The sequence below is a fragment of the Rhamphochromis longiceps genome, linkage group LG8, assembly GCF_057381845.1.
Source record: "Rhamphochromis longiceps isolate RC_006_pf linkage group LG8, R_longiceps_female_GT1.1, whole genome shotgun sequence".
Classification (NCBI taxonomy): domain Eukaryota; kingdom Metazoa; phylum Chordata; class Actinopteri; order Cichliformes; family Cichlidae; genus Rhamphochromis; species Rhamphochromis longiceps.
The window spans coordinates 15614393-15622372 of NC_140564.1; the positions used below are offsets into that span (position 1 = coordinate 15614393).

Genomic DNA, 7980 nt, shown 5'->3' on the forward strand with positions numbered 1-7980 from the left:
AATTGTGGAAAAGGGATAATGCGATAGAACGAAAATTATACAAAAACCCCAACATTTTAACCTCAATTGTCTTTTAAAGTTAAAAATAACATTTTCAACTCTCTGATAACACCTCTCAATCAAATGCACGTAACTCTACTTAAGTATTAAAAGTGTAATTAGTATATATATTTTTTATTTTATTTTATTATCTATCTAAATTGAGTTCCAGGTCCTTCCCCCTGTTTACCAGACGTTAAAGTTTTATTTTTACCTTTAAAATTTCCAGATAACATCTTACAAATGAAATCCAAACAGTGTTAGTTTATTTCGATGAACAGTATATTCTCAGAGTGAAACACACTACACTTTTACTAAAAGGTATTAAGATTGATGAGATTTTTGTTCCAGCACATTTGTTCTATTTAATTTCTCACACTTATTTGTATTATTAAAAAAAAAGAGTGACACATCGGTTGCAGTGATATACTACAATGACAGTCCTCACAGCTATTTCACCTCTTACTCACACGCCCCTGGTCTGGCAAGGGCTAAGATATTCCCTGGCTCATGAGAGACCTTTGCCCAAGCATGCAGGCATATTAGCACCATGAGTTTAACTAATGAAATACTTTTCACAGCTAAGTGAACAGCTGCTTTGTGTGTTGAAAAGATAATTACAAAAATGATTATACACAACAATGTAATGTTTTTAAAAGCCCACATTTTCAGTTTGGGGCATTTACTCATAAAATTACATCCATATAAACAGTTTTCTAATGCATTTCTAATATAGTGAAATGACTTGTGTCTTGAGCTATATTGATATTTGCAGCTGGTTAACTCGAAAAATATATAGGAAGATGATGTTCTTTTTCTCTGTGTGAGCTGGCTGCCATGGGATCATCTTCAAATGCACTCGAATTGAACAGATCAGAGATGTAGGCAAGATCTGGAGGTCTGGGAAGCTGGGTCACCTTTATGAAAATTTGCCAATGCACCGAAGGAATACTAAACAAAACCAAAAGCTACCAATAAGAGACTGGTACAGTCTATGTCATGGTTGGAATTGGTACATTATCTGTTTGTATGATGGTCTCTCAGCAAGATCATGCAAAACTACCAAACTTAGTGTGGAGTGAAGTATGGAGAACTGAAGGTGGACTGGGTCTGTCTCATCTGTCTTACTAGCTCATTTTACAAAGTTACAAAAGCCAACAGATTTTAAATAATAGCGAAAAACAATAAAAAGCAAATGAATACAGTGTAATAACATAGTATAATAATGTGTAATCTGAAATGTTACAGTTACTTTAAATGAATGAAATTTGTTTGACAGTTTTCATATCTTTTTCTTTCGGTATGGCAAGTATGTGCACTTTCAACAAGTTGGTGGAAACAGAGATTTTGGTCCACAATACTAAGATTGCATCACATACTTGATGCACATTTAGAAGCTGCACACGATGCAAATCTTCTGCTTCACCACTTCCCACATGTACTCCACTGGAGCATGGCGATTGGTTAACTGTGAAAATCAGGATGGATCCATGTGTACACTGAAAAAAATATGTTGTTGGATTTACTTAATTCAATGGTGGACATTTGTTGCACACAGATGTTTTGCTTTGGCAGCAACTTAAACAATTGAGTTAAATTAACACAATTTATTCATGTTCAATAAATCTGTGCAATTTGTGTTGATAAAATGTGACTTAAACATGTTTTGATGAAGTAATTTGAGCTCTTGAAATATTTTAATCCTTCACAATTTTCTCACTTTATCCCAACACCATTCAATAACTTTTACCCAATACTACTTGGTCACTTAAATACTACATGTTATCTTCAAATTACATTTTGCTATTATATTCTAGTATCAAATACACAATTTTCAAATGGAGGCCTTATAACAGATTGTATTGTTCTCTTCCAAGATGGTTGCTGGCATCCACCAGTAACCTTTCAAAACAACATGTCTAATTTCACTGCAGTAGGTAAAGAATTAAACTGACATTACTCCTCTACTGAATCTATATAAATCAACAGTTAAATAATGTCAGTTCTTCCGTGTTCTCTGGAATCAATCGCAGCAAAGAAATTAGACTGTTTCTTTTGAAAAATGTTGGGAAAGAACAATACAAAACATTCTATTTAAGGCCTCTGACATCAAGATTCAGTTAAACAACAATTATAACTAAACAATTTGAGGTAATGTTAGTTTCCATTAACATTAAATTAGGTTACTGAATTGGCAAACACCTTCCTATTAACACTACCCATTTTACCCCAATAACTAAAGAAATTAGCACTTGCAGGTCAAAACCTTTATTCAAGAGACGCAAAAATAACATTGATACAGTGACTGTCAAAAAATACAGCACTGATCATACTGTGACATCTTGGTTCAAAACAGCACACTTAGAAATATTCAACGTTCTTTACTTCAACTGAATGAAACTGAAAATACCATTTCACACGACCCATATGGGATATTTAGACTGTATAACTGTTCACGCTACATCTCTTCACTAGTAAAAGAAAGAAAAAATACAAAGAGAAATTTAAAAATGCTGCCAAACAGACAAACAGAACTTGTACAGAGCAAAAGGAAAAACAAACAACAACAAAAAACAGCTCGTCCTCATGGCAGTTGCAGAGTATATAAAAATGAACCCTGCGATCCGTTCCTGGAATTGAGCTTCAAAAATGCAGCAGAACAAGTGTGAGATTTAAATGTCCTCTCACCTAGAGCTGGTCACCTCACATGCATAACAGTGAGCTTCGTTGCAGGAGCAGTTTTGTCTTAGTTGTGAGCTTTTCTTGAGAGCTGAGTTGCATCCAACTCCATTACCACCCTTTGAATCACCTCAAAAGTGTAGCAGAGTTGTGATGGGTAACTCATGTTGAAGGAATAAAAAAGGTCCAAACAGCATGGCTACTGCAAAGGTCACGTTATCCAGATCTTGAAGAACAACATCAGAAAAGTCATTGCCTGGCACATCTCTGGAGACAGATGTTCATTGTGGTTTTCTCAATCTGTGCAGTGGCCTCAGGCAAGTCCTGGTTAAACACAAAACATTTCTTTAAGATTCCTTTTTAAGCTCATCTCTTTTGAATCTACCAGTTCTAATGTTAGAGTAATTTAAACCAATGCAAGCAACATAGTAAATAGCTATAGCCAAAGAGTGGCCTGCCATGCTGCCATTCATGGTCTAACAGAGTTTCTAAGAGAGGGTGAAAAACATAATAATTTCAAATGCTTTACATTAGTTTTTGTTAGAAAGACACCGGCCCATCAGAAATCCAGGTTATGTCACTCAGAAGATGTTAGAATTTAGACTTTCAGCCCCACAATTTGGTTAGCTGTTGGTCAGTTGGTCTTTTTTTTTTTTTTTCAAACAAAAGCTAATGTAAATACTGGTGGGATTTTCCTTTGTTCATTAGAATGACAAATTTAAAGTTTTTTTCACACTGATGTGACCCCTAATACAGGGGTGGGGGTGGGGCCTCAAGGGCCGGCGGCCGAGTTCACTACCAGGCCTCATGTGAACTTCAAATTATTAAAGAGGACTACTGGTCCTAACCAGTCCAATGAGGATCAAGTGGATAACTAAATGCATTTTTAAATGTTGCAAATCCAAAATCTACTCATAAAACACTCACCATGAACTCCTGCACCAAGATGTTGCAATTGTCTTTCACACAGATGCGGAGCACTTTGATGAGGGACTTCAAGCATTAATGTCATCCTTGAGTATTATAACAAAGAAAACAAAGATTTGTGAACTTTTCAGTAGCACAGAAGAAAATGATCCCAGACAAAAACTCTTGACTTTTTAAACCAGTCAACATGCAACACCAGCATCTACAAAGCAATATCAAAAGTTCCTGTTTGACATCAACTTTATGGATATATAGTTTCCAGAACATTTATTTTTAAAAAAAGATAATTTTTTCTCAGTGGGCCAGTAAATGCATGACGAAAATTATGGCATCCTTTTAGTGGAATCATTACTCACAGGTAATAGTTGACTGTTTCAATGGATGTAGCATAAAAATCTTTTACTGACCTAATGCAATACATATACACTTTGTAGTTAAAGAATTTTAAAGTTCTTACTGTCATAATGGCAGCTACATCCTTTAGCTTTGTGCCCTGTTCCCCCGATCACTTTGCAAACACTTTCAGCAGACTGTCAGAGAGAAACTCAGCTCCGTCAGAAACCTTGACTGTAAAGGCATGGTTGGGATGCACTGGAATGCTGCATTTTATCTGAAATGACATAAAATTATTTTGAAATAACAGCAGGCACTGTGCTTGGTTAATCAGTAATGTTTTGTTGAATAAAAACTGTGTTTCCAGATCTTATGGGATTAAAAAAAATCCAAAGATGTTTGTTTCTGATTTGCAACCCAACAACCCACAAGTTACAACCTCATTTCAGTTCAAGTGTGCATTAATGCGAGTCCAGTAATCACCTTTCTGGCAATACATACAGGTATAAGTTAAACCTATGGCAGATTTTGGATTTCTCAGTTGTATTAATAGGGTGAGTATGCATGCACCTAATAATTATAAAAAACCTATTATAATTAAGTTACAGAAACGAAAATAGAATATACTTTCTTACCATAACACCTTGAACCCACAATCCATCAGCTGACTCCTGGTGAAATGCAGAATAGAGGTCATCTCTCAATGTGCAGCAAAAAAAAACAAAAACAAAAACAAAAGGACAGCAGGTGAGGGCAGGAGGGGTAGGGATGTAAGCTAGCATAATGCCGCTGATGATATTAGCTAAAGCTGTTCAATGTCCAAAATCTCACTAACACCACGGTGCAGTAAATACACAATGTAACTGAAGAGTCAGTTGGCAAATCTATTCACACAGAAAACCAAATTATGTTATGAGTGCCTCATAATTAGGTTTAATGTGATATTACGGCTCTTGTGCCAAAGACAAATTCAAATGAAAAAGCGCCAATTCTTTGACAACAGATAAAACAGCAAATAAGCTAACGGCTCTTTTTTAGCATGTTACATGGCGACACTCTAGACGTTTAACTACATTTGGCTGAAATATGGTAAATATTAATTCAAAAAATCAAGACATACCAAAAACGTAGAGTTGGCTGCTCGACTTGACTGAGATGGATGCCTTTTTTAAACCACGATCCAAAGCCCGCGAGATGAAATCACGCGTGGTTTCACGAGATTTAACGTTGCTATCTTATTGACTTACTTCACCTGAACATGATATGAACAATTTAATACACCCTTTCTGCATATCATGTAGTTTTTACACTATATAGTTACATTTAACTTTAAAACATGAGGCAATTGTGTTAAATACATGCAAGATGCTTACATAAATCCAAGAGATGGCCAGTCCCTTTTTTTCAGTGTACATCAAATTCTGACCCGACCGTCCAAACGGCACAGCAGAAATAGAGACTCATCAGACCTTCCTTTTTACCTTCCTTTCCTGTTGCCATTTTCATTCTTTTTAAATTCTACAAAGCGTTCTGAAATATTCAAACCAGCTCACCTGGTACCAACATCTGGTACCACATTCAGAGCCATATAAACCACCTTTGTTCCCCATTCTGATGATCGGTTTGAAATTTGGTTGGCTGCTGCCATGTGATTGGCTGATTTGATATTTGCATTACCAAGCAGCTGAAGGTGTCTAATGAAGTGTCCCATGAATGTTTGTATATATATTTTACAAATGTCTTTAATAAAAAAACTTCTTTATTAAATTTAAGTGACTCCCACGACACTAGTGGCATTTACTCCCCCCACCCCATTCTCCAGAGTTTAGCCCACATTTGCTTCAGATGGGCTCTAGGAGGTTTAAGACAATTTATTTTCTGGTCAGTGTTCTCGTATGCACCTTCGTCATATGCTATCTAGAACAACTGAGGCCTGCAGTGTACACGGGAGCACAGCTTTATACTGTGTTTGGCTGCTGACCAGAACAGCCTGAGAAGAGAGTGAGATGAGAGCCACGTTTAAAACAATCTACCACGAATTTGTGCTTTTTACTGAGCGTGCAGCCATGTTCAGCAGTTAATCACACACACACTCACACACACATACACTCATTCATCATTAAACAGCATTAAGTTTTCAAAATATGAATAGGGTTACTCAACTGCTAAAACCCGTACTTTTGTACTGTCATCATATCATCAATCATTCTGTTTCCCTGTGCCTCCGTCTTCATACCTGCATCTCTTATTGTGCGTGTGTGTCTGTGCGCACTCTGTAGCTCCAGCTAATGACATAAGTAAGCAGACATGTTCAGCAACATATTGGCGCATGTAAACACTGTACACTGTAGCAGCCACCCCCCGCTTCCTCCTCTTTCCTCCATGCTTTTATCTCTCTTATCTCCTGCCCTCTAAATCTGCTCATCCATTTCTCTCTGTCTCTACTCATCTCTATCTGTTTATCTGTCTCCCTTCCTTGGGCACTCCAAGCCCTTTCTTCCCTGTTCCCCCTCTTTATTATAATATGCCCTCTTTTTCTCTTCTCGCACCCCGAAACACCTTCGCTGACATTATTTATTTCTCCCCGCAACTCCATCTGTCTGACGATCTGCCTTCCTTTCCAGCCGTTCATCCACCATCATTCTGCTGCTGATGTGCTGTGATGGAGGAAGTAAATAAATAGAACCAAAGCCAGGAATCCTAAAAGATCTGGTCTTTGCATAAAGGACAGTAATTCATCAAGCAGGATCTGCGTCCGGTTCTTCTTCATCGTAGAGAAGAAGATTTATCTTTAATAGTAATAGTCAGGTGATCTAGGAGGGCGGGAGGGAAGGTTTAGCGGGAGAAAAGAAATTATTAAATGTCACCAGTTGATTGATGCCACCTGGGGCTAAGATGCCATCTTTGTTTTGGGCTTAGTGTTCACTGCATTGGCAAAAAGGGAAAAAGTACGAAAGGGAAAGACGGGCAGGAAGGAAGGGATGTTATATCTCGCACTCTTTAAAATAAATAAATAAATAAAATAAAGACCTTGTCCTGTTTGTAGGTGTAAAGTGAGAGATCAGTGTGTTGAATAATTGCAAACAATAGGTGGTGAAAAATGCAGGAAACGTTCTCCGAAGGCACCACCTCATTGTAGAAATCCCCGCACCAAATCCAGGCTTCCTTTAACCAGCCTCCTCCTGGGTAAGTGAGCTCTTTTCTCTCGCCTACCCACCACACCCTCCCCCTACATAACCAATTAGCTCTGAGGCCATAATGGATGTTGTTTGCCGTGTCTCCCTGTCAGCGGATTGAATTAGCGCCTCTGTGTGTGCGAGTGTGTGTGCGTGCGTGAGTGATCATCTTATCGGCTCTTAGTACAGTAATGAAACACAGTTATAAATGGCTGCAATCCTGTTAACAAAACAGCACCTGAGTGCAGCCCGCTAGATAAATCAGAACTGGGCCGCCGCCATGCCGGCCCCGGTGGTTGTTGCTAAGGCGTGGAATCACCAGGAGACAATTGAATCATTTGCTCATTGTCTGATAAAGCGTCTGTCTTTAACAACCGGATCACTGCTATAAAAAAGAGGAGAAAAAATAAGACTGTTTGTTATCTCTGTGCTTCTCCTTTCACAGGATTTAGGAGAGGCCGCGCTGGAGTTCTGTTTTTGTCATCAAACCGATAATACAATAAAACAACAGCATATTTATTTGATTTCCAACATTAAAAAAACAGCCCGCTGCTCTGGTTCTGGTTTTTCTTCACTGCACCACGGTGATATGGATTGTCATGCATACACTCTCTCTCTCTGTCACACACACACACACATGCACAGATTCCCCCGTCTTTGTGCTGGGGGACTATTAAAGACAGTGTCTAATGCTGCGACATACTCCAGTGCTCACACACTTAATTGTGTTAATGTTTGAGTTCACATAATCTTTCAGGGCTGTCATTCTCCCCGATTATTCAGCCCTGTTTTCAATTACCGAACGCCTCGGCACTGTAGGCCCAGA

The 7980-nt window shown here is 38.2% G+C and overlaps 1 long non-coding RNA gene across 2 annotated transcripts; it reads right to left on the reverse strand.

Annotated features, from left to right (window-relative positions):
- Positions 1-2462: 2462 nt before the first annotated feature.
- On the reverse strand, positions 2463-5392 carry LOC146663301 (uncharacterized). Of its 2 annotated transcripts, XR_014913016.1 has the most exons (6): positions 5352-5392; positions 5099-5230; positions 4614-4677; positions 4103-4255; positions 3646-3731; positions 2463-3042 (listed from the first exon to the last, which is right to left on the reverse strand). It is a non-coding gene; the product is annotated as an uncharacterized LOC146663301 (long non-coding RNA). The 2 variants fall into 2 exon arrangements; XR_014913015.1 differs by lacking the exon at positions 5352-5392 and having other exon boundaries at positions 5099-5337.
- Between the last annotated feature and the right edge of the window lie 2588 nt (positions 5393-7980).